This window comes from Arachis hypogaea, chromosome 19 (genome assembly GCF_003086295.3).
Source record: "Arachis hypogaea cultivar Tifrunner chromosome 19, arahy.Tifrunner.gnm2.J5K5, whole genome shotgun sequence".
NCBI lineage: Eukaryota > Viridiplantae > Streptophyta > Magnoliopsida > Fabales > Fabaceae > Arachis > Arachis hypogaea.
In genome coordinates this window covers 70,421,640-70,448,216 of record NC_092054.1, presented here as the reverse complement: position 1 = coordinate 70,448,216, position 26,577 = coordinate 70,421,640, and the positions used below count along the sequence as shown (strand labels likewise).

At 37.5% G+C, this 26,577-nt stretch overlaps 2 long non-coding RNA genes across 2 annotated transcripts; both read right to left on the bottom strand.

Annotated features, from left to right (window-relative positions):
• Positions 1 to 10,230: 10,230 nt before the first annotated feature.
• On the bottom strand, positions 10,231 to 10,825 carry LOC112778444 (uncharacterized). Its single transcript, XR_011877602.1, has 3 exons — positions 10,759 to 10,825; positions 10,440 to 10,524; positions 10,231 to 10,327 (listed from the first exon to the last, which is right to left on the bottom strand). It is a non-coding gene; the product is annotated as an uncharacterized lncRNA (long non-coding RNA).
• A 228-nt stretch (positions 10,826 to 11,053) lies between these two features.
• On the bottom strand, positions 11,054 to 12,024 carry LOC114926004 (uncharacterized). Its single transcript, XR_003816080.2, has 3 exons — positions 11,981 to 12,024; positions 11,393 to 11,477; positions 11,054 to 11,311 (listed from the first exon to the last, which is right to left on the bottom strand). It is a non-coding gene; the product is annotated as an uncharacterized lncRNA (long non-coding RNA).
• Positions 12,025 to 26,577: the final 14,553 nt, after the last annotated feature.

Here is a 26,577-nt window from a genome sequence, read left to right as displayed (position 1 = left end):
ACTAGGGAGGAACAATGGCACTTCTTATAGCCACTGCGAAATCACGGCGTTTGGGTTCGCCAGAAAAATAAGCACCGAAAGAGAAAACTCACCGGTGGTGAATAGAAAAAAGAGAAAGAAAAGAAAGAAGGAAAGAAAAGAGAAGAGAAGAGAAGTAAGAGAAAGAGAGAGAGAAAGGTCATCGACGGTGGGCTGACAGCGGTGGTGGCCGACGGCAGGGATCGGCGGAGCTGGGTAGAGAAGATAGGGAGAGCAGCTATGAAGAAAAGAAGAAAAGAGAGGAGCTGCCTCTCAACAGGGCAGGTTGCCCTATTAAAGCCCAGAACGTGATGTGTGCGGGCGCACAGAGACGAAAACTTAGAAGAGGTGCAAACGCATACAGCGTGTGATCGCTGCAACCAGAGAGGTTGCATAAAGACGTGAGGACGCACAAAGACGTGTGACCGCAAAGACAGTTTTTTTTTTTACACGGAGGTTGCATAAAGACGTGCGCACGCACAGAGGCCAAAATTGGGGGAGTTGAGCACGCGCACAAGCTGTTCCCTCACTCCCACCAGAAGGGTCTGCAATTGGTGTGCGGGCACACACGTCTGTGCGGCCGCACAGATGAAGTATGAGAGGGTAAGTGTGCGTGCGCACGCACAGATAAGAGAAAACAGGGCAGCGCACACGCACAAGCTGTCTGGCGCTGTGACCAGAGGGCATATCAAGGTGTGTGCAGATGCACGGGATTGTGCGACCGCACAGGTGGCGAAAAATACAGTTTTCTATGCACGCACAGCTTGGTGCGTACGCACAGATGCCCTATTTCAGAAAATTCTTTTCTCTTCAAAACTAAGGTTCCTACCCTTAGCATATCAACATACCAACCCCAAATCATTCAAACAAGCACAATTTCATGGTCCACAAGTAATTTAACTTATTCAACTCAAAATCATCAAACCAAACCTAAGCTACCCATTATATCACAAGAAAGCAAATAATTCAAAAAGCTTTAAACTAGAGATAAAATTGGAATAATGTTACCATGGTGGGGTGTCTCCCACCAAGCCCTTTGGTTTAGAGTCTTAAATTGGACTTGCATGGCTTCATTGGTCACTTGAAAACTTCACCCTGTGACCATTAACCTTGAACTTAACTCCATTGATAGGGTGAATGATGAGAGGATAATTTATACCCTTTTTTGCATTGTTTTTACATAGTTTTTAGTTACTTTTTATTATATTTTTATTAGTTTTTATTCAAAAATCACATTTCTAGACTTTACTATAAATTTGTGTGTTTTTCTATGATTTCAGTATTTTCTGGCTGAAATTGAGGGACTTGAGCAAAAATCTGATTCAGAGGCTGAAAAAGGATTGCAGATGCTATTGGATTCTGACCCTCCTGCACTCGAGGTAGATTTTCTGGAGCTACAAAAGCCCAATTGGCATGATCTCAATTGCGTTGAAAAGTAGACATCTTGGGCTTTTCAGCAATGTTTAATAGTCCATACTTTGCCTGATATTTGATGGCCTAAACTGGCGTCCAAACGCCCACCTGAGACCATTTTCTGGAGTAAAACGCCAAAACTGGCACCAGAACTGGAGTTAAACGCCCAAACTGGCTCCCAAGCTGGCGTTTAACTCCAAAAATGGCCGATGCATGTGAAAGCTTCAATGCTCAGTCCAAGCACACACCAAGTGGGCTCCAGAAGTGGATTTCTGCACTATCTGCACTTAGTCACTCATTTTCTGTAAACCCTAGTAACTAGTTTAGTATAAATAGCACTTTTTACTATTGTATTTGAGACTTTTACTATCTTTGATGAACTTTATCATCTTAGGACTTGGAGGCTGGCCATTCGGCCATGCCTAGACTATTTTCTCTTATGTATTTTCAATGGTGGAGTTTCTACACCTCATAGATTAAGGTGCGGAGCTCTGCTATTCTTCATGAATTAATGAAAGTACTATTGTTTCTCTTTCAATTCATGCCTACTTCTTCTCCAAGATATAATCTCGTACTTAATTCAGTTAAGTCAGAATGAAGGGGTGACCCGTGACAATCACCCACTATCTTCCTCATTCGCTTAGCCAAGATCCGCGTGCCTGACAACCACAAGCGGTCTACATGATGTTCAACGTAGTCATTGGACAACAGCCAAAGTATATTCTCTTGGGTCTTTGATCCACGATTCGCATCGTCTCTCCTGACAACAGAGCATCCGAATCTAAGATCAGAACCTGCATGGTATAAGCTAGAACCATTGGCAGCATTCCTGAGATCCGGAAAGTCTAAACCTTATCTGTGGTATTCCGAGTAGGATCTGGGAAGGGATGAATGTGAAGTGCTTCAAACTTGCGAATGTTGGGCGCAGTGACAGTGTGCAAAAGGATAGAGAGATCCTATTCCGACGCTAGTGAGAACCGACAGATGATTAGCCGTGCGGTAGCTATACCTAGTATTTTCATTCGAGACGAGAAATCTAACAGTTGATTAGCTGTGCAGAAACCGTACTTGGTATTTTTCATCCAAGAGGATCATACAGCTTGCCATAGAAGGGAGCACGCATGGTTGGAGGAAGACAATAGGAAAGCAGAGGTTCAGAAGCAACAAAGCATCTCCAAACGCTTATTTGAAACTCTCACCAATGAATCACACAAGTACCTTTGTTTTATTTTATGTTTTATTTATCTTTTAATTATTAAAACCTCATAGCCATTTGAATCCGTCTGACTGAGATTTACAAGATGACCATAGCTTGCTTCAAGCCGACAATCTCCATGGGATCGACCCTTACTCACGTAAGGTATTACTTGGAGGACCCAGTGCACGGAGTTGTGAAAAATGTGAATCACAATTTCATGCACCAGTAAACCACTTCCACTACCCCATAAGGCTTGACATCTACCACTCTAAACGGCCCGTCCCATCTTGATCTCAATTTTCCGGGCATCAATCGCAATCTTGAATTGTACACAAGCACTTCATCACCTATCTTGAAGTTCTTCCTCCTGATATTCTGGTCATGGAATACCTTAGCTTTTTCCTTGTAAAATTGAGCGTTCTCATACGCTTCCAACCTAAGGCATTCTAATTCTTCCAATTGAAGCTTACGTTCCATTCCTGCTGTAACGTCCCTTCCAGCAAAATACCTTGCTTAAGTCAGGGTATTTCTACTAGAAAGAACGTTACGTGACCCTTTCTAATATTAACTACTTAATTACTGAGCCTTTGTATAAATTTCGCGTTTTAGTTTTAAGAAAAATGCCAGAAAATTTTGTTTTTATTCATTAAAAACATGTATCAAGGATAAACATTGCAAATAATAATAACAATCACATAAGTATTATTAATAGTAATTCTTATACATAAGAAGTCATATAAACCCAAATACAACACCTACCCCTCTGTTAAAATAAAACCTCAAAGGACAAGAGCGAGGGGACTCTATGAAAGCAATTAAAACCATAAAGAAAGTCTACTAATCACTTGCAGCTTCATATTGCATCTTCAAACCTGTGTCACTTCAAGGGTGGAAAATTTGGGGGTGAGAACCAAACCACATGTTCTCAGTAGAGGTCGAGAATGCCGTGAAAGTAAAGAATAAAGCGCAAATAGTTAATTTCATTCAGAGACATCTAAAAGAAAATTAACCTCCTTTAAAAGCATTAGTTGATTATTTAAAATCCTAGACCCATATTTTCTTTATAAAACTCTTAAAAGTTTCTTAAACTGTATGAATGACCAACCTGTTCCAAGCATAGGTTCATTAAGTCTATGCTGAACCAGTTTGATTTTTCATACTTTACTAGACCATAACATAAAAGAAGTTACCTATGCGGTATAAATGATCATCCTGCTCCAGGCATAGGTTCATTAAGTCTATGCTGAACCAGTCAAATACTTTATACAGAACTAGACCTCAAACGTACCAATCACGGCCTCAGGCCCAAACAACTCAATCAACATCCAATAACCACAATCCAAACAATCAGTTACAAACACAGGTAATAAGGTTCAAACACAATCAAGAGCAATTACATCAAGTATAGCAATTAGCAATTAAACAGAATTATTCACTTAGACAAACCAATTACAATATACACACCCAAACAATGTCACATAGATGCATATGATGAATGTTTAGTCCTAGTGCAGACCATGAGCTCATGTGTCGGTTAGCACCTACATTCCCGACATTTATCCGGTCACGAGTTCACGATTTCCCGAATACGATTTTCCGTTCAAATAAATGCGCATATAATTATTAGCAGCTCTATTGAGACAGCCTCTGCTTTCTACTCGCAGAAAATATACTCTTGGGAACGGAAAATTGCTGTAGGTATCCTAGTTTCCCTACAGAGGCTCTTGGGTTGCTTTAAGCAACAGATAAATAAATATTATCTCTTGGGTTACATTAAGCAAAAAATAAGCAAACAATATCTCTTGGGTTGCCTCAAGCAACAAACAAACATCTCTTGGGTTGCTTCAAGCAACAAACAAATAAACAAATATCTCTTGGGTTGCCTCAAGCAACAGATAATCATACAATAAGTACTTTACTCTTTCCTTTTTCTTTCATAATTGTAAGTATGCAAGCGGGACAAGACCCACGCCCTTGCTAACAATCTCGTATACCAAATAATCTTTTCTTAAAAGAATCATTGAAGTTATTATCATTAAATAAGCCTTAAATATTGATTTTGATTAAGTCCTTATACTTTTATAAAAATTTGGACATAATCTCCTTTAAAAATAGGACTTAGCCACCCTTACGGGTCCCAACAAAACAATTTACCAAACTCTTTTCAACCTCTCCAATATCAAATCAATTCAGAATCAAACAAATTCCAACATTAAATTAGCCCTATGACGCTAAGGTTAATCTTTAATTTTATGAACTCATAACTCTCACTCAGACATTCTCAACACTCTATCTTCTTTTCTATTTTTAATATGGCAAATGAACTCGGAATTGCACAAACTTTATGTCCAGGTGTTCATCTTGAAATAAAATTTCTATCAAACAAAAGATCGTAATTTTCTGGTTTCTCTAGCCTTAGGAATAGAGGAAAAACCGTAACTGCTCTGTAGTGCGTAAAACCAGAAAAACAGCAGCAGCATGTGATATTCAAAATTCAATATAAAATCCAACTTAAATTCAATGACTTTAAAAATTAATATAATTCAACTTCACTCATCCAAGTTTCTTTTCCAATTGGTTCCAGATCAATATTATTTTTAATGAAGAAGTTATATAACCTAGAATTTGAATAATTTTATGCAGAATTCTGTTTTAAAAGTTAATGAACTTATCTTCTTCCAAGTCTCATAACTTACTCATTAAAACATGGATAGCCCTGAAATTTAAGTCACATATGCTAAACATACTTAATTTTCACTTTCAATTAGTTGCATCTTGATATCCAACCAGGTTCAAAAGTTATAAACTCCCAAATTTACTGATTTAAGAAAACAGAATCTGGCCTTTACTGCATAATGCATCATATTTCAAAAATTCGCATCTTTTAAACCGCAAGTTCAACCGTTCTGAAATTTTACGACATTAAAATAATAGGACTAAAGTTTCATTTAAAATTAGTTTCGCTTCAAAATTCAATTCGGAACATTCACAGCAGAGCCAAAAAGTTACTACTGTTCCAAAAATTCTACAGTAAAAATCAGATCCCACAACCATTACTCAAAAATTCACCATAAATCTTATATTTAAGGAAAAGATCTCAAACTCTCCAACTCAGTCCCAATTATTCCCAAGTTTAACCAGGACTTGGTTCAACACAATTCCGATCATCACAGAATTAGTTACAGTCTTTCAAAGTTACTGTTTTCACTTAAAGGTAATGCAGAAAATCAGATTTTACGGCTTAACTTTGAAAAATCATAACTAAATCTTCAATTAATACGAAACCTTCAAATTTAAATCCTAACAAGTACACTTGTTAAAGTTTACTCAGATTTTAATCTCATACCATTTCGATTGCTAGCAAATTATTAGGCCGTCCTCAAAGTAACCATTCTATTTTGAAAACCAGATTCTTAATAATAGTTTAATCTTTTGGGCCCTAATTCTTCAACAATTCTCAATCCAGTATCAAATATATCAAATAATTATCTTAGTTTCAACTATTTATACATAATCAATCAAAACCACAATCCTCTACTAATCTCAAGTCACTTTCGCAGCCATAGCAATATACCAAACAACCATTTTAACAACAAACAATCAATAATTCAATCATCTACCATACATAATTACAATCAATTCAATCACAGCACCAAGCACAATCGCAATTACAATCCAACATTCATATAATCAATTAATTACTCACAGCTATTAATACTTGATGAACGGATAATTCATACGCTTTTTGGCATTGTTTTTAGTATATTTTTAGTATATTTTAGTTAGTTTTTATTATGTTTTTATTAGTTTTTAAATAAAAATCACTTTTATGGGCTTTACTATGAGTTTGTGTGTTTTTCTATGATTTCAGGTATTTTCTGGCTGAAATTGAGGGACCTGAGCAAAAATTTGATTCAGAGGCTGAAAAAGAACTGCAGATGCTGTTGGATTCTGACCTCCCTGCACTCAAAGTGAATTTTTTGGAGATACAGAAGCCCAATTAGCGCGCTCTCAATTGAATTGGAAAGTAGACATCCTGGGCTTTCCAACAATATATAATAGTCCATACTTTGCCCGAGATTTGATGGCCCAAACAGGCGTTCCAAGTCAGCTCAAGAATTTTGGCGTTTAACTCCAGAACTGGCACAAAAGCTGGAGTTAAACGCCCAAACTGGCATAAAAACTGGCGTTTAACTCCAGAAAATGTCTCTACACATGAAAGCTTCAATGCTCAGCCCAAGCACACACCAAGTGGGCCCCGAAAGTAGATTTTTACAATAAACACCCTAGCTTACTCATTTTCTGTAACCCTAGGTCACTAGTTTACTATAGATACTACTTTCAGTGATTCATCTTGTACCTCATGACACTTTACACGTTTCTCGTTGTGTTCTCTATGGCATGAGTCTCTAAACCCCATTGTTGGGGGTGAGGAGCTCTGCTGTTCTCCATGAATTAATGCAATTACTACTGTTTTCCATTCTATTACGCTTGCTTCCATTCTAAGATATTCATTCACACTTCAACTTGATGAATGTGATGATCCGTGACACTCATCATCATTCTCACCTATGAACGCATGACTGACAACCACTTCCGTTCTACCTTAGATTGAATGCATATCTCTTAGCCTCATGATTCAAATCAGAGTCTTCGTGGTATAAGCTAGATTCATTGGCGGTCATTCCTGAGATCCAGAACGTCTAAACCTTGTCTGTGGTATTCTGAGTAGGATCTGGAAAGGGATGACTGTGACGAGCTTCAAACTCGCGAGTGTTGGGCGTAGTGACAGACGCAAAAGGATCAATGGATCCTATTCCGACATGATCGAGAACCGACAGATGATTAGCCGTGCGGTGACAACGCATTTGGAACATTTTCACTGAGAGGACGGGATGTAGCCATTGACAATGGTGATGTCCAACATAAAGCTTGCCATGGAAGGAGCCTTGCATGCATGAAGAAGAAGATAGTAGGAAAGCAGAGATTCAGAAGACAAAGCATCTCCAAAGCCTCAACCTGTTCTTCATTACTGCATAACAAGTATTTATTTCATGTTCTTTTACTTTTTACAATTAAATCTGAGAATTATTGATATCCTGACTAAGAGTTACAAGATAACCATAGCTTGCTTCAAGGCGACAATCTCTGTGGGATCGACCCTTACTGACATAAGGTATTACTTGGACGACCCAGTGCACTTGCTGGTTAGTTGTGTGGAGTTGCAAAAGTGTGATTGTAATTTCGTGCACCAAGTTTTTGGCGCCGTTGCCGGGGATTGTTCGAGTTTGGACAACTGACGGTTTATCTTGTTGCTTAGATTAGGAATATTTTATTTTTGTTGGTTTAGAGTCTTTTATTTGAGTTTAGTTTCATATTTTAAGTTTGGTGTCAATTGCATGCTTGTATTTTCTTTTAATTTTTCGAAATTGCATGTCTTTAGTTCTTTCTTGATTTTTAAAATTTCTAAGTTTGGTGTCTTCTTTGTGTTTTCTTTTAATTTTTTGAAAATTTGTGCCTTATTTTCTAAAAATTTTAAGTTTGGTGTTTTTGTGCTTTTATTTACTTAAAAATTTTTCAAAAATTTGTTCTTGGTGTTCATCTTGATCTTCAAAGTGTTCTTGGTGTTCATCTTGACATTCAAAGTTTTCTTGTTTGTTCTCTATGTTTTGATCTAAAATTTCTAAGTTTAGTGTCATTTTGTTGTTTTTCTCTTACCACATTAAAATTCAAAAATAAAAAAAATATCCTTTCCCTATTTTACTCATAAATTTCAAAATTTTACATTAATTTAGTCAAAGATTTTCAAAATCATATCTTTTTTTTTAGTTAAGTTAATATTCTAATTTCAAAAAATTGATCTTTTCAAATCTTTTTCAAAAATCAAATCTTTTTAATTGCTAATTTCAAAATCTTTTTAATTAATTAATTAATTTAGTTTTCAATTTGCTTTTATTTTATTTTCTTTTTGTTTTCGAAATTTTATTTTATTTTCCATTTATTTTACTTATTATTTTTGGTTACTTTTAAAAAAAAAAATAATTCATATCAATTCCCTTTTCTCCATCATGGACATAAGTGGAAGTGAACAGTCCAGAAGGACTCTGGGGTCATATGCTAACCCCATTACAGCTGCATATGGGAGTAGCATCTGTATACCTCCCATCAAAGCAAGCAGCTTTGAGCTAAATCCTCAGCTCATTATCATGCACTACAAGAAAAACACCCATTCAGGTATACATGAAAAGTGTAGCCAAAAGTGAAAAAAATGATGCCTTAGGCTACGGCTACGCTTTTTGGGCTACGGCTACGCTTTTTGGAGTGATTCCTATTCGACCATTGCCTATTCTCAAAGGCCACGCTTTTCTGCAACAAGGGCTACGCTTTTCGCATTTGAGAATAGGCTACGCTTTTCAAGTGATGCTGTCCAGGACCAAAGGCTACGCTTTTCAGCTTTCATTTTTCCAGAATAGGCTACGCTTTTCAACGTTACTGCATCACTTGTAAAGCGTAGCCACATTGTATACCATAGCTACCTTTTATAAGCGTAGCCTTAGATCCCTCTTTTTTTTTTTGTATATTATAGCTACTGTATATAAGTGTAGTCTTAGGTCCCTCATTGTTTTATTTTATTTTATATATATATATTCTAATAATTTTTTTTCTAAAACCTAATATTTAGTAATATGATTATATATATAATCCTATTTTTTTAATTAAATTAGTCAAAAATTATAAAATAAAAATAAATACATAATAAAACCATACAATATTTTTTAAATAATAAAAATTATCCTTTAACAAAATATATTTATAATGAACTAAAAATATTGGGATGATCATAAATGAGTATTCATACATCTCACACTAAATTAAACATACCCATATCAAAATATACATTAGACCACTTAGAATTTACTACTAATAAACTATAAAAAACCAAAATATTGTATCCTACATAAGTATCTTCTAATAAAAGTTATTAACCTTCTCATAGAAGAGAAAAAAATCTTGTTCTTTAAATATCTTGTTCGACGGTTGGGTGAGTGGAACGCAGCTCCCTCTTAAGCTTCAGTCAGCTCCCTCCTTGGCCATCATTCTCTTTCTCTTGGTGCTATGATTGATGAAGAGCCAAAAACTTGAAGAACGCTCCTGTTTTTGCTCCTTCTCAATGTATAAAAGAATGCACAGCTTCTAGGACTAGTAGAGATGGATCACTTAAAAGATGGTGCAAAAGAAAACGAAAATGGAACATAATGTTGATTACTTATTGAAGCTGGCAAAGTGCAGTTGGAAACATGAGCAATTCATTCACTTAGAACCATCAAGATTTAGCTCAAACCATGTTCAGAAACTGAACTTATGATATGTATGTATACCAGCATAAACAAATAGCATAATATTCTCTATCTAAACAAGAAAATAAATAAAAGTGCTTTAAAATAATTGCTGAATTGTAATGGCTCAGATATATCAATTATTTGTTAATGAGAACTTATTACACTGGGTTGAAAATAAACAGAATAAAATTTTCCAAAAATTGGGTTACTTTCGATGTATATAATTGAAGATTTTGATTAATGAGTGTTAACAAACTAAAAGGAAAACCTGGGGAGAAATCACACGTCTGTCTGGATCTTTACTCTCCAAATCCTTTACACAACTTTCGGGATTCCATACAACAACACCACCCCACATCTGCAATATTCCAAAATAGGCTCTTCATAACAATCACAAATTTGGAATTTTATAAGAGATGTGATATTACAAAATGATAAAGTAAGGAAATTTTGAAGGTGAGATGAATAACAGGAGATATAAAGCCATTAGTCTTGGAGAGATCTCCATTTGGAAGCTCCAATTGCAGAGGACATTCCTTTGCAGATGGTATATACCTGCCATTATATACAAGGAAACATTTAATGTAAGCTCTATCTAAACGCAGATCAGAATCAACAAACTAATCACAATAGAGAATTGTAATAGCAGTAGAGACAATGAGACAAAAGAAATTTCAATTTTTTCCATTTAATGCTAGCACTAGGAAGGCTATCAAAAGTAAAAGAAGAAACGAATTCTTAGATTATGAAAAGAAGTAAATAAATCTAGGATTGAGCTGAAGAGTATACACCACAAGTTGCAATACTTTAGATCTCCCTCCCGCTGCAACTGAAGTATCTAGATGCCACTCATTTGAATTAAGTTGTTCAACATCAAAATATTTACATCAAATACATCACCAAATTTATTATTGTTGTATCTCAGATAGATATTAAGTAAATACTACAAGAAAAATTGCAAGGTTCTGCAGATACTTTCTAATGCATTAGCAGTGATAAAGAACTCACGTAAGTTGAACCATCTCTACAAAAGACATATGCATAACTCAATAGACACAGGAACTTCAAAATGTTCAAAGCGCTGTGACTTTATCTGATAATCACTAATTATGCCAACAAATCAAATATTTTCGGGTAGAAAGGCACATCATCTATCCAATGATACAAAAGTAGAAAGGGTCTAAAGTTAGAACTAAATAATGGTAAATTTGCTACAAACTATAAATAAGTCAAGACCAAAGAGAATGTATACAAAGAAAGGAAGATCCTTGGTACTGAATATGTGGCTTCCGTGTATATCATCCCAGTACGAAAAAGAAGACTTTGGCGTGTAGTATAAAACCTGCCAATTAGGAACAAGAAAATAATTCAAATCTAAACAATGCCACGACTTTTTAACCATCACATGTATAAAAGGCTATACCTGGCTTTCAACCGTTATGTTTGCTATAGGTTGCAAAGCTTGGATCACAGGATGCAACAGAGTCTTGTCAATTTCATGAAAACCCCTATATTAAGATCACCACAGAAACTTCAGGATGAAACTCTTTCAAAGAAAACTAAGCTAATAATATTCATGACAACACATATAAAAGCAAAAGAACAGTTCAACAATGATCTAGAATAACTGTTAAAGCCTCTATGTCACCACTTAAAACATGTGAATTCTGAGTGCCTAACTTATAAATAACACATCTAGATACAATATAGCAAAATAAATACTTATCATCCATCTAAGATGAATTTCTATGCCCTGCAATGTAAAAAGTTTTACACTATCCATCAATCAAATTGCAAGTGAGAAATCATGATGGGTACTATTGTAAAGGGTATACTAATCTGACACTTAATTGTATTTTCATTTCTGACAGTGACACTTTACACTGTCAGTAAATAGAACATTAATTCCTATTTATAAAACATCAATAGCTAGTTTTTGGAAGAAAAAAAAATTGAAATAAAACCTCATTAAAAAAACACTGAAATGGAGTCTCAATTTCACAATCCATACCAATCATATATCCAATCTTGTGGCTCTGCATTGAGCAAACTGAACCTGCCATCAGCACCAACCGGCATGAACTCACTGCGAATCGAATTCCCTTCACTCCCGCCACTCATAAACAACCTGGCAAAGATCTCAGCTGTCCTTGAAGCCGCCTCATCCTCCAAAATGTGGCCGAGTACCCACGCATGCCGGTACTTACCCACCACAGCCCTCACTTCCCTTCCTCCTTGTCCCCATTAAAAACCACAACACTATAACCCTTCCCTCCACCGCCTACATTCCCCAAACAACGCTTCAGCATCTCATCAAAATCTTCGTCACTCAACTTCCCGCCAAAAATAACTTTACCACACTTCAACGGACACTGAGCTTCCGAACCCTCCGTTTGCGCGCAACTGGAGCCCGAATCGATGACCACAGAGACATCGTAGTCACCGCCGTCGCAATTGCCACATCACGAGGAGTTAGGGTTCAGTTGGGACATCTTGCGGGTAATTGCTGCTGCGACGTCATTTGGACCGAGGCCGCGAGAAGCGGAGAAGTCAAAGCCGAAAGTGAGAACAGGAGCATGGCAAGCCCTAGCAACGGCGACGGCTTCAATTGACCCCAGGAGCGATGACAGTGCACGGCGGAACAGCCTCCTTCTCTCTCGCGTCACGTCTTCGTCCTCTCTCTCCATCTCGTTTGTGAATCGTCTTTCTCTCTCTCTCCTCCGGACTCCCTCCTCCACGACGGCGATGGCGGCGGCTGTAGCGGCATTGCGGCAGTGACCCCCTCTCACTCTCTGTTCTCTCGCTCGTGCTGTCATCTATGTCTTCCTCCTCTCCTCCCTCTGGTTCACTCATTCTCTCAGATCTGGGTGTGTGTGTGAAAGGAAAGGTTGTGTGCATTTGAACAATTAATTGGAAGGGGAGTTAGGGTTTTAAACAATTAATTGGCAGGGTTGCGAGGGTTTACGAAGTAGGTGCAGGGAGGCAGGGTTGCGAGGATGAATGAAGGTGCGTTCTTTGGAGGGAATGACAAAAATTTTACTAAGAGCCCGTTTGGGAAGTAGCAGAAGCTACTTTTTTTGACTTTTGGATTATGAAAAGTCACAGTATGTATGTTTGGCACTACTTTAAAAAAAAACTTTTAACTTCCCGAAAAGTTAATTCATAACTTTTTGAAGAAGTAGAAATATATGACTTCTCTACTTCTCGATAAGTCATTCTACCACTTACTTAAAAAAAATTTAACTTCAAAACAAAAAAATCTACTTTCCCTCCACCACCATTTTCACGTAAGGTCTGCTAGAAGTATTGGCCTTCCACCATCATTCTTACGCAATGTTCCATCAGCTGCAAGTAAGGGTCATCCATCACCATTTTCACGTAATGATTCATCTGCTGAAAGTATTGATCTTCCACCACCATTTTCAGACAATATTCCATCTGAATAATCTATTGCATATAATTTTTTTGGTATTTTTTTATCATTTTATCACTCTATTTTTATTATTAAATTTATATTTAATTGTGGTATGAAATTTCAGTTTTAATTTTATTTTTTTTACATGTGATTTTATAGCTTGCTATTATTTTCATAGTTAATTATAGCAAGTTCTTGACCTTAATAAAGGAGAAGGGAGTTCTAATAGGAGTATAAAAAAATAAAAAAACAACAACAAAATATACATTGACACACATTTTATATTTATTTTTTATTTTCACCTACTATATCATACACAATATTAGTGATTAGGTTATGTAAAATCAACATTTAATATTGGAAAGTATTTTTTATCATCGTTATCCCTTATTTTAATATTCATTCTCTTGTGTAAAAAAATGTATTTTTTGAGTTATTTATTCAAACGCTACAACTTTAAAATAAGTACTTTTATAACTAAAAATCCAAACACAAAATAACTTATTTAAGTCATTTACCCAAACTGGGCCTAAGTGTATGTGACTTTGCTTTCAGGGAAAAGAGGGAAAAAATTCACTAAGTGTCAAATTTTTTGCTCTAGACACATTAGGCATCACTTTAAAACGCACCCAAAACTTAATAAATAGGCTACTCTCTAAAAGCGTCCCCTTTGATACAAAATGTGAACCTATAGATATCAACCTACGGCTACGCTTTATAAGTGATTTCTAAAATATCTAAGGCTACACTTGTTAAATGATGCCACAATTGTGTATCTTTTTCTCATATAAAAAGGCAACACGGAGAAAAGCGTAGCCTATTCATAGAATAGGCTACGCTTTTCAAATGTAACTTAAAAAAAGTGTGGCTGAATGGGTATTTTTCTTGTAGTGATGGTGCAGCAAAATTGCTAGTATTCCGGTCTTCCACAAGAAGAACCTACTGAGTTTCTGGCACAGTTCTTACAAATTGCTGACACAGTACATGATAAAGAAGTGGATCAGGATGTCTACAGATTGTTATTGTTTTCATTTTTTGTAAAAGATCAAGCTAAGAGGTGGTTAAATAACCAACCCACATCAAGCATAAAAACATGGAGACAATTAACAGACAAATTCCTGAATCAATTTTACCCTCCAAGAAGGATGACACAACTAAGGCTGGACATCCAAGGCTTTAAACAAGAGGATCATGAATCCCTTTATAATGCTTGGGAGAGGTACAGAGGGATGCTGAGAAAATGCCCCTCTGAAATGTTTTCAGAGTGGGTACAGTTAGACATCTTCTACTATGGGCTTACAGAAAAAGCTCAGATGTCCCTAGACCACTCAGCTGGTGGATCTATACACATGAGAAAAACAATTGAAGAAGCTCAAGAGCTCATAGATACAGTTGCTAGAAATCAACATCTGTACTCAAACAGTGAGTCCTCCATAAAAGAAGAGGCTATGGCAGTAACTACTGATCCCAATCCTCAAGAACAGATTGTTGAACTTAATCATCAATTACTCCTTATGACAAAAAAATTAGCAAAATTCAAAGAGATGCTCCAAGACACTAAAAAGGATAACAAGAATATAGAAGCACAATTGAATCAAACAAGACAGAAGCTATCAAAACAGATAACAGAAGAATGCCAAGCTGTCCAACTAAGGAGCGGGAAGACATTGAATAACTCAGCTCAAAGTAGCAAAAAGTCAAGAAAGGAACAAATGACAGAGGATGACCAAACCACTTCCCAAAATCCCTCTGAGGACATCAAGAGCCCAGAGAGGAATAACTCAGGCATTTAAACGCCAAAAAAGGGGGAAAAGTTGGCGTTAAACGCCCATTCCTTGTCAAGTTCTGGCGTTCAAACGCCAAAAAAGGGTGGGAAGCTGGCGTTAAACGCCCATCCAGCACCCAATCCTGGCATTCAATCGCCAATAAGGGATCAGACACCTGCAAGTGCTGATGATAACCCCTCTAAGAAGGCTTCTCCAATCACCTCTGTAGGAAATAAACCTGCAGCAACTAAGGTTGAAGAATATAAAGCCAAGATGCCTTATCCTCAGAAACTCCGCCAAGCGGAACAGGATAAACAATTTGCCTGCTTTGCAGACTATCTCAGGACTCTTGAAATAAAGATTCCATTTGCAGAGGCACTTGAGCAAATACCCGCTTATGCTAAGTTCATGAAAGAGATCTTAAGTCATAAGAAGGATTGGAGAGAAACTGAAAAAGTGTTTCTCACTGAAGAATGCAGTGCAGTCATTCTGAAAAGCTTACCAGAGAAGCTTCAAGATCCAGGAAGCTTTATGATACCATGCACATTAGAGGGTGCTTGTACCAAGACAGCCCTATGTGACCTTGGAGCAAGTATTAACCTAATACCTGCATCTACTATTAGAAAGCTTGGCTTGACTGAAGAAGTCAAACCAACCCGGATATGTCTTCAACTTGCTGATGGCTCCATTAAATATCCATCAGGCATCATTGAGGACATGATTGTCAAGGTTAGGCCATTTGCCTTTCCCACTAATTTTGTAGTACTGGAAATGGAGGAGCACAAGAGTGCAACTCTCATTCTAGGAAGACCTTTCCTAGTAACTGGACGAACTCTTATTGATGTACAAAAAGGGGAAGTGACCTTGAGAGTTAATGAGGATGAGTTTAAGTTAAATGCTGTCAAAGCTATGCAGCATCCAGACACATCAAATGACTGCATGAGCACTGATATTATTGATTCTTTAGTGGAAGAGATCAATATGACTGAGAGTCTTGAATCAGAGCTAGAAGACATCTTTAAAGATGTTCAGCCTGATCTGGAGGAATCAGAGGAAATAAAAGTACCTCTGAAAATCCCTCAGGAAGAGGAAAAACCTCCTAAACCTGAGCTCAAACCACTACCACCATCCCTGAAATATGCATTTCTGGGAGAGGGTGACACTTTTCCAGTGATCATAAGCTCTGCTTTAAATCCACAAGAAGAGAAAGCACTAATTCAAGTACTAAGGACACACAAGACAGCTCTTAGATGGTCCATAAGTTACCTTCAGGGCATCAACCCAGCAAGATGTATGCACAAGATCCTATTAGAGGATGATGCTAAGCCAGTGGTTCAACCACAGAGGCGGCTAAATCCAGCCATGAAGGAAGTGGTGCAGAAAGAGGTCACTAAGTTACTAGAGGCTGTGATTATTTATCATATTTCTGATAGCCCCTGGGTGAGCGCTGTCCAAGTTGTCCCCAAGAAGGGAGGCATGACAGTGGTTCATAATGAAAAGAATGAACTGGTTCCCACAAGAACAGTTACAGGGTGGCGTATGTGTATTGATTACAGAAGGCTCAATACAGCCACCAGAAAGGATCATTTTCCTTTACCATTCATAGACCAAATGCTAGAAAGACTAGCAGGTCATGAATACTACTGCTTTTTGGATGGCTATTCATGCTACAACCAAATTGCAGTGGATCCTCAAGACCAAGAGAAAACAGCATTCACATGTCCATCTGGAGTATTTGCTTACAGAAGAATGCCTTTTGGTCTCTGCAATGCACCTGCAACCTTTTAGAGGTGCATGCTCTCTATTTTCTCTGATATGGTAGTAGTTTTGGGAATTGGAGAATTGGATCTAAGTTTCATTTACTATTTTTCCTTTTCATTTCTTCTGCAATTACTTTTCTGCTTGATCAAGAGAGCAATTGATATCTAGATATGCTTTCTAATCTTATTTCTCTTCTTCGATCTTCAAATTCTCTTTAGGATTTTTCACAATTGAGTTAAGTGTTCTTGCTGGTTGTTTCTTCAAGCAATTTTACATTTTTGTTTAGTGGCTGAGCTGAATTTCTTCATCTCAAAGCTCTTTGATCTTCTTCAATTTACATTTTATTATTGAATTCTGAATCCCAGTACCCAAATCCCTTTTACTCTTCAAGCAATTTACATTTCGCAGTAATTTAGATTCAGCAATTTACCTTTCTTGCACTTTAAGTTTCTGCAATTTACTTTTCTTGCAATTTAAGTTTCAACTCTTTTACTTTCTTGTTCTTTAAGTTACTTGCAATTTACCTCTTTTGCACTTTATTCTTCTGCTCAATTTACCTTCTGCACCTTTATTTACTTGCAATTTAGCTTCTGTCAATTAAAATCACTCAATTCCTCAAATATTCGCTTAACTAAATTCATCTCCTACCTAAAATTATTCAATCTATCAATCCCTATGGGATCGACCTCACTCTTGTGAGTAATTACTACTTGATGCGACCTGGTACACTTGCCGGTGAGTTTTGTGTGGAATCGTTTTTTCCTCATCAAGTTTTTGGCACCGTTGCCGGGGATTGATTTAGATTGACAACGATTAAGTAGGGTGATAATCTTGATTAAGCATTTTCTTTTTATTTTCACTAAGCACACTAACTGTTTGAATTTTTGCTTAAGCTAACACTAACTTCACTCTAGCAGTAGAGTGTTTCATTCTGGTTTATGGTTTTGTGTTTATGTCAGGAGGAAGATGAGGTGAATCTACATCTTTTAACCTTGATGAGAGAACACTCCGAAGATTGAGAAGAGAAGCAAGAGGGAAAGGAGTTATTGGTGAAGAGGAATTAGAGGAGGAAGATCAAGTAATGGATGATAATATTCCAGATCACACTGATGGGGTGGCCAACAACAATGGCCAGCCTCAGAGAAGAGTCTTAGCCTCCTACACTATCCCCAACCCAAAGAATTGTGGGGGTAGTATCCTAACCCCCAATGTTAATGCCAATAACTTTGAACTCAAGCCTCAATTGATTACCCTAGTTCAAAACAATTGCCAATATGGAGGTAGTGCTGCTGAGGATCCAAACCAATACCTCTCTGTGTTTTTGAGAATCTGTGACACTGTCAAAACCAATGGAGTAAACCCTGACATCGATAAGCTTCTTTTATTCCCATTTTTATTGAGAGACAAAGCCACACATTGGTTAGAAACCTTCCCTAAAGAGAGTATTACCAGTTGGGATGATTTGGTTAGCAAATTCTTAGCCAAATTCTATCCACCTCAAAGAGTCATCAAGCTAAAAACTGATGTGCAAACCTTCAGACAGCAAGAAGGAGAATCATTGTATGAAGGTTGGGAGAGGTATAAAGCCTTGATCAGAAGGTGTCCAGAGGGAATGTTCAGTGAATGGGTGGAGTTGCAGAATTTCTATGAAGGCTTGTCTCTACCTTCAAGGAAAGCTTTAGATTATTCATCAGGAGGATCTTTGCAAATGATGAAAACTGCTCAAGAGGCACATGATCTCATAGACATGGTGGCCAACAATGAGTACTTCTACTCCTCTGAAAGGCAAACAGCTCCAAAGAAGGGTGTATTTGAGCTTGAAGGAGTTGATACTATACTAGCTCAGAACAAACTCATGCACCAGCAGCTCCAACAACAAATTGAAATAATGTCAAAGAGGGTGGATGGATTGCAACTTGCAGCAGTGAGTACAACTAACCAACCATTAATGGTGTGGGGACAACAAAAGAAAAACTATGAGGAGCAGCAGCAAGAGCAAGTGCAATACATGCAAAATCAAGGTTCTGGATTAAATGACTTCCATGGAGACACTTACAACTCATCCTGGAGAAACCACCCAAATCTGAAATGGGGAGAGAACCAAAACCAGCAACCTTGGTAAAGAAGCTCAAACCAAAACAACTTCAGAAACACAAACCATCAAAACCATCAAAATACTAACCAAAATCCATACAGAAAACCACAAAATAACCAACCTCAACCCAACTCCTATCCACCCAACAACTCATCCACTAACCAAAATAACTACCATTCACCATCAACATCCCATAATCAACCACAACCACCCCAGGAATCTCAAAGGATCTCCAACTTGGAGATATTGATGGAGAAGATGATGAAACATCAAGAGCTAGCCAACAAGAACCATGAAGCTTCACTGAGGAATCTAAAGAGGCAAATTGGTCAATTATCAAAGCAAATAATGGCTGAAAGAGAACCTAATACACTACCAAGTGACACCATTCCCAATCCCAAGGAGGAATGTAAAGTAGTCCAATTAAAGAGTAAAAGAACCTTGGTAAATGACAAAGAAACCAACAAGAAGCCTGTGGAGAATCATGAGGCCATCAATAAAGAGCAAATGACAGTTAAAGATAAGCAAGACCAAGAAAAACTCAAGGAAAAAGAGGAACCTCAAGCTTCAAAGAAAGGAAAGCAAGCTATTGAGGAACAGTCACAAGAACAAAGGACAATGGTGAAGACTCACATCCCTCCTTTGCCATATCCTCAAAGGTTCAATAGAGAGCTTAAAGATCAACAGTTCCTCAAGTTCCTAGAAGTGTTTAAGAAGCTAGAGATCAATATTCCACTTGCTGAGGCTCTAGAACAAATGCCTCTATATGCAAAATTCCTCAAAGAGCTCATCAACAAGAAAAGGAGCTGGAATGAGAAAGAGACAGTGATCCTAATACAAGAATGTAGTGCTGTCATCCAAAGAGGTCTTCCTCCAAAGCTCAAAGATCCAGGAAGCTTCATCCTATCCTGCACTATGGGCAACAAAACATTGGACAAGGCTCTCTGTGACTTAGGAGCCAGCATCAATTTAATGCCCCTCTCAATAATGAAGAAGCTTGCAATAGAGGAAGTCAAACCCACCAGGATGTCACTCCAAATGGCTGACAGATCACTTAAGATACCAAATGGGATTGTGGAAAATTTATTAGTGAAGATTGGAGAATTCATTTTCCCTACTGACTTTATTATCTTGGACATGAAAGAAGAGGGACACAGTTCAGTCATATTGGGACGGCCTTTTTTAGCAATAGCAAGAGCCATCATTGATGTGGAGAAAGGGGAGATGACCCTCAGGGTGCATGATGAAAAGATGATCATCAATGTCTTCAAGGCCATGCAACACCCTCTAGAAAAGGAAAAGCACATGAGAGTGGAAATGATAGAAGAAGTGGAAGAGGAGCTACTGGAAGATGAAGACTAGGAGGAACAAGAAGAGGAAATAGAGGTGGAACAAGAGTTCATAGAAGAGGAAGTGGTAGAGATCTCCTTTGAAAGCAAGGCAGAGGAGAAGCCAAAATAAGAGCTAAAGCCTCTCCCTCCTCATCTCAAGTATGTATTTCTTGGAGAAGCAGAGGCCCTGCCAGTGATCATAAACTCCTCCTTGAACATAGAAGAAGAAACAAAGCTGATTGAAGTGTTGAAAGCTCACAAGACTACCTTGGGTTGGACAATTGATGATATCAAGGGCATAAGCCCTACCATTTGTATCCATAAAATTCTATTGGAGGAAGATTCAAGGCCTGTAGTTCAACCCCAAAGAAGACTTAACCAAACCATGAAGGAGGTGGTTCAAAAAGAAGTAATGAAGCTATGGAATGCTGGGATAATCTTTCCATTCTCTGACAACTCATGGGTGAGTCCGATTCAAGTTGTACCAAAGAAGGGAGGAATGACAGTCATCTCCAATGAGAAGAATGAGTTAATTCCCACAAGGACAGTGACTGGGTAGAGGATGTGCATAGATTATAGAAGATTGAATGATGCTACAAGGAAATATCACTTTCCTCTCCCATTCATTAACCAGATGCTGGAAAGATTGGCTGGACATGCATACTATTGCTTCCTAGACGGGTACTCTGGGTATAATCAAATAGTGGTGGATCCCAAGGATCAAGAAAAGACTCTATTCACCTGTCCATTTGGAGTTTTTGCCTACAGAAGGATGTCCTTTGGTCTGTGTAATACCCCTACAACTTTTCAAAGGTGTATGCTTTCTATATTTTCTGACATGGTGGAAAAGTTTTTAGAAGTATTCATGGATGATTTTTCTGTCTTTGGCAATTCATTTAACACTTGCTTGCATCATTTAACTCTTGTTTTGAAAAGATGTCAAGAAACTAATCTAGTATTGAATTGGGAAAAATGTCATTTCATGGTCCCTGAAGGGATAGTTCTTGGGCATAAGGTTTCAAGCAAAGTTATAGTAGTTGACAAAGCAAAAATAGAAATCATTGAAAAGCTTCCTATACCTATTAATGTGAAAGCAATAAGGAGTTTTCATGGACATGCTAGTTTTTACAAGAGGTTCATCAAAGATTTTTCAAAAATAGCAAAACCATTGAGCAATTTGCTAATGATTGATAGTCCTTTCATCTTTGATGACAATTGCAAGCATGCCTTTGAAACTTTAAAGAGAAAACTCATTACAGCACCAATCATCACACCCCCTGATTGGGGATTACCTTTTGAACTTATGTGTGATACAAGTGACTTTGCAATTGGTGCTATATTGGGGCAAAAGAAAGACAAGCTGCATCATGTTATATACTATGCTAGCAAGGCGTTGAATGAAGCACAGAAAAATTATACCACCACAGAGAAAGAGCTCTTGGTAATTGTATATGCATTTGATAAATTTAGACAATACTTGATTGGTTCAAAGGTTATAGTATATACTGATCATGCTGCTCTCAAGTATATGATGTCTAAATAGGATTCAAAGCCAAGGCTTATTAGGTGGGTGTTGCTGCTACAAGAATTTGACATTGAAGTGAGAGATAGAAAAGGGAATGAGAACCAAGTAGCAGACCACTTGTCAAGACTACCACAAGAGGCTAATCAAGCTCCACAATCAGTGAATGAAAGCTTTCCAGATGAACACCTCTTACAAATCCAACAAGCTCCATGGTTTGTAGACATTGCAAACTACAAGGTTGGAAGGAAGATTCCCCAAGAATTCAACAAGCAACAAGTGAAGAAGCTGCTCAATGAGGCCAAGAAATTCTTATGGGATGAACCATTCTTATTCAAGAGATGTCCAGATGGAATGATTAGGAAATGTGTTCCTGAGAGTGAGATGAGAGACATACTATGGCATTGTCATGGTTCAGCTTATTGTAGACACTTTGGACCAGAAAAAATAGCAACCAAAGTACTTCAAAGTGGATTTTATTGGCCAACCATCTTCAAGGATGCTATAGAGTTTGTTCATCAATGCAATGAGTGCCAAAGAGCTGGAGGATTGACAAGAAGGAATGAGATGCCTCAGAACTACATCTTGGAAGTAGAACTCTTTGATCATTGGGGAATAGATTTTATGGGCCCCTTTCCACCCTCATATTCTTTTAAATACATACTTGTGGCAGTAGAGTATGTCTCAATGTGGGTGGAAGCCATAGCAACAACCACATGTGATGCACAAATTGTCCTTCAATTCCTTAAGAAGCACATTTTTACTAAGGGTCTTGTCAGTGATGGTGGTAGTCATTTTTATAACAAACAGATGGAGAAACTACTTCACAAATATGGGGTGATGCATAAAGTAGCTACACCATATCACCCACAGACCAATGGCCAAGAAGAGCTTGCAAATAGGGAATTGAAGAGGATTTTGGAGAAAATAGTGGGGAGCATAAGAAAGGATTGGGCCAAGAAATTAGAAGATGCTCTCTGGGCATATAGGACAGCCTTCAAAACTCCTATTGGAAAGTCTCCTTTTCAGCTGTTGTATGGCAAGTCTTGCCACCTTCCTGTGGATCTTGAGCACAAAGCTTTTTGGGCCACTAAACTACTCAACCTTAATTCTCAAGAAGCAAGAGAGAAGAGGTTATTGCAATTAAATGAGTTGGATGAGTTTAGACTGGAAGCCTATGAAAATGCTAAGATATACAAGGAAAAAGCTAAGAGATGGCATGACAAAAGGATCTCAAAGAAGGAGTTCAAAGCAGGACAGCAAGTACTCTTGTATAACTCCAGGCTCAAAGTTTTCCCTGGCAAACTCAAGTCTAAATGGACTGGTCCCTACTTGGTGACAAAGGTTCTTCCTTATGGAAGCCTTGAATTGCTAGATGAAGCAACAAAGACAAATTTCACAGCAAATGGTCACAGAGCAAAGCATTACTTGGGAGGCCGTTGGAACAAAGAGAAAGAGATTCAAAAATTTAGCTGAGCAAAAATGAAGGATGTCAAGCTAGTGACATTAAAAGAGTGCTTGTTGGGAGGCAACCCAACCAAAGGTAGTTTTCTTCTCTTAACTATTTCAATAAGAAGGTTAAGTAGTTTTGTCTGTATTGCAAGGAGCTAAGTTTGGTGTTGCACACCAAAACAATTTAAGGGTGAATGAAGGATGCTAAGTTTGGTGTTCCACCAAAAATCTCAATTAAAACGCATTTCAACCCTCTGCATAACTGGTTACTAGCTCCAAGCAATCAGGAAAACCACTAAACCATTGTCTGTTTTCTAGTTTTTGGCTGTATTACTTTCAACAAAAGCACAAGGTGTAACTGATGCAGCATAGGCAGTAGCAAGGGACTATGTTTGGTGTTCCCCACCAAAGTAAGTTCAGGAAACTACAATAGTTCATGCATGCTAACTATTTTCCTAAGTGCTTGGAAAAGCAAGCAACTTCTGATAATTATGCAGAAAAGACACTCAGCCTCTTACAAGACTCATCACCAAAGGAAATGCAAAAGTAAGAGATGATGATGTCAAAAGGAAAGCTACAAGACACTCCTGAGAGGTTGTATTGTCACAAAATTCACTTTGTTTTGAAATAATCTGAATGAGAAGTTGCTGTTTACTATGATGTTTAGTTCGAATAATACAAATTTTGATATCTGCACTAGTTTAAATGCTTGTTATCACTCATCTGCTTTAAATTCATGTTTTGTTTCCCTTTTTGCATCAATAAGAGAAAATGTTTGAAAAAGAAAGTGATTTTCCAATGTTGTAGGAATTAGAATGGAATTTGTGGTGGTAATTGCTTGATTAAGATGATAAGCTCAATAATAAAAGCTGCATAATAGAGTGTTCTATGTCGTGTGAACCTGGATGTTGTCATAAAACCTTTTATAAATGAAATTCCTTGGAAAATGAAGCAAATCAAGAAAGAAAGAGAAAAGAAAAGCCAAGAATTGGCAAAGAAACAAACAATAAGGCTAGACACCAATCGCTTGGACCTTAGGACATATGTCTGTGATGCTTCTTGTACTAGGATATGCTTGGACAATTAGGTTCTGAGGAGTCTTTTAAAACTTGGTAACTTGGATTAACTAATCCGGGATTACCAACCGAAAGTCCACTATCAAGAGCAACCTAGTTACAAAGCATTTAGTGATCCAAAGAGATGCTGGGCATCAATGTTCCTAAGAGGATTTGTGAGCCAAGTGTCTGTAGTGAAGAATTGTTGAGCAAAATTAAGCCAAAAGGCTGCTGCAACACTTGACAATGAGTTATCACTAAGAAATAAGCTTTCTAAGCAAAAGAAAGAAGGAAAAACCAAAAAGGGATCAATCAAAGGGCTAGGCATTATGACATCAACTCTAGTGAATCCTCAAAGAAACACTTCTTATCTATCAACAAAGAATAATTGAGCTGCATTTTTGTCTGCATAAAACCCCATAGTTCAAAATTATATTATCTGCTAAATAAGGACATGTATGCTTTTCTGTTTCATTTCATTTCTTCTCAATGTTTATTGCTTGCTTGGAGACAAGCAAGGTTTAAGTTTGGTGTTGTGATGACAAGTCATCTTATGCTAGTTTTACAAGCATTTTTCATTAGTTTCATTAGGTTTTATGCACTTTCTTACACAATAAGTAAGTAATTGGAGTGAATTTTCATGAGTATGTTGAATCAATCAAACATCATCTATTTTACACAAAATCATAGGTTTTATGCTAGAACTAATTGATTTTATAAATGATGCAAAGATCTAGTGATTTTGGTGGGACTTTGATTAGTTGTTTGGTTGCTTGTAGGTGAAGAAATGATGGAAAGAGGAATTTTTGGCACCCTTTAAAGTTTGAGCACACTTTGGACCATAGGCCACGCTTTGAAAAGCGTGGCCCATGATATTAAAGCGTTGCACTCAAAAGAAAACAAGGGAGGTAGCGTTCTAAAGAGTGAACGCGACGTTCACTATTGCTCCCTTTCTCGTTACTCAATGTTGGGAACTAGGCAAGCCAAGGGTAGCGTTCCAAAATGAGAATGCCATGCTCACATTCCCTACATTTTTCGTGCCTCAATCAAGGGAAGCAAGGCACATAACCAAGCAAGCCAAGGGTAGCGTTCCAAGAAGTGAACGCTACGTTCATTTTTGCTCCCTTTCTTGTGACTCTTTGCCAAGGAAGCAAGGCTAAGCATCAAACCAAGGTAGCTAGGTAGCGTTCAAAGGAGGGAACGGAGCGCTATACTGGAACTGCCCCATGCGCACCAAATTTGCTAGCCAATGAAGCAGCATTTGGAAAAGGCAATGTAGCGTTCTCAAGAGGCAACGTTTTCGTGCTTCAAACCTTTGGGAGGAAGGCTCAGCATCATGTAGCGTTCAAAGACTGAACACTAGGTATGGAGAATTGGCACCAAGGCTCACCAACCAAGAGTGAACGTAGCGTTCACAAGACCAAACGGAGCGCTCCCCTGGGAGCTGGCCCATGCCTCCAACCCAACTTGAACCGAAGCCAACCGAACCCATCTTTCTTCAAACCCAAAAACCAAAAGGCCCACTCAAAGCTTTGAAGACCAAAATAGAAAGTGTATAAATAGGAGTTAATATGATTTGTAAAAAAACCCTTTAGCTAATTTTTTAGTTTTCACTTTTAGTTTTCAATTATTTTGGATTTGGGATTTGGGAATTTGGATCTGAGTTTTCTTTCTGTATTTTCTTTCTTCTACAACTTCTACTGTCTGTTCTTGGACTTTGAATTGAGATTGAAAAGCTCAATTGATTCTAAATTTGAGAATCATCTTTCACTTTTCTTCTGAATTGTTCTAAGAATTGGATCTGAGTTTAGTTTTCTGTTTTCATTTTCTTCATCTGCAACTTCTACTTTTGGGTTTTTGAATTGAGATTTAAGAATTCCATTGAATCTGGATCTGAGAATTATCTTTTTTTTTCTTTCATATAGTTTTGGGAATTGGAGAATTGGATCTAAGTTTCATTTACTTTTTTTCCTTTTTATTTCTTCTGCAATTACTTTTCTGCTTAATCAAGAGAGCAATTGAGATCTAGATCTGCTTTCTAATCTTATTTCTCTTCTTCGATCTTCAAATTCTCTTTAGGATTTCACAATTGAGTTAAGTGTTCTTGCTGGTTATTTCTTCAAGCAATTTTACATTTCTGTTTGGCTGCTGAGCTGAATTTCTTCATCTCAGAGCACTCGCCTAGGAAGATTTTAAAAGTGTGCTTGCGCA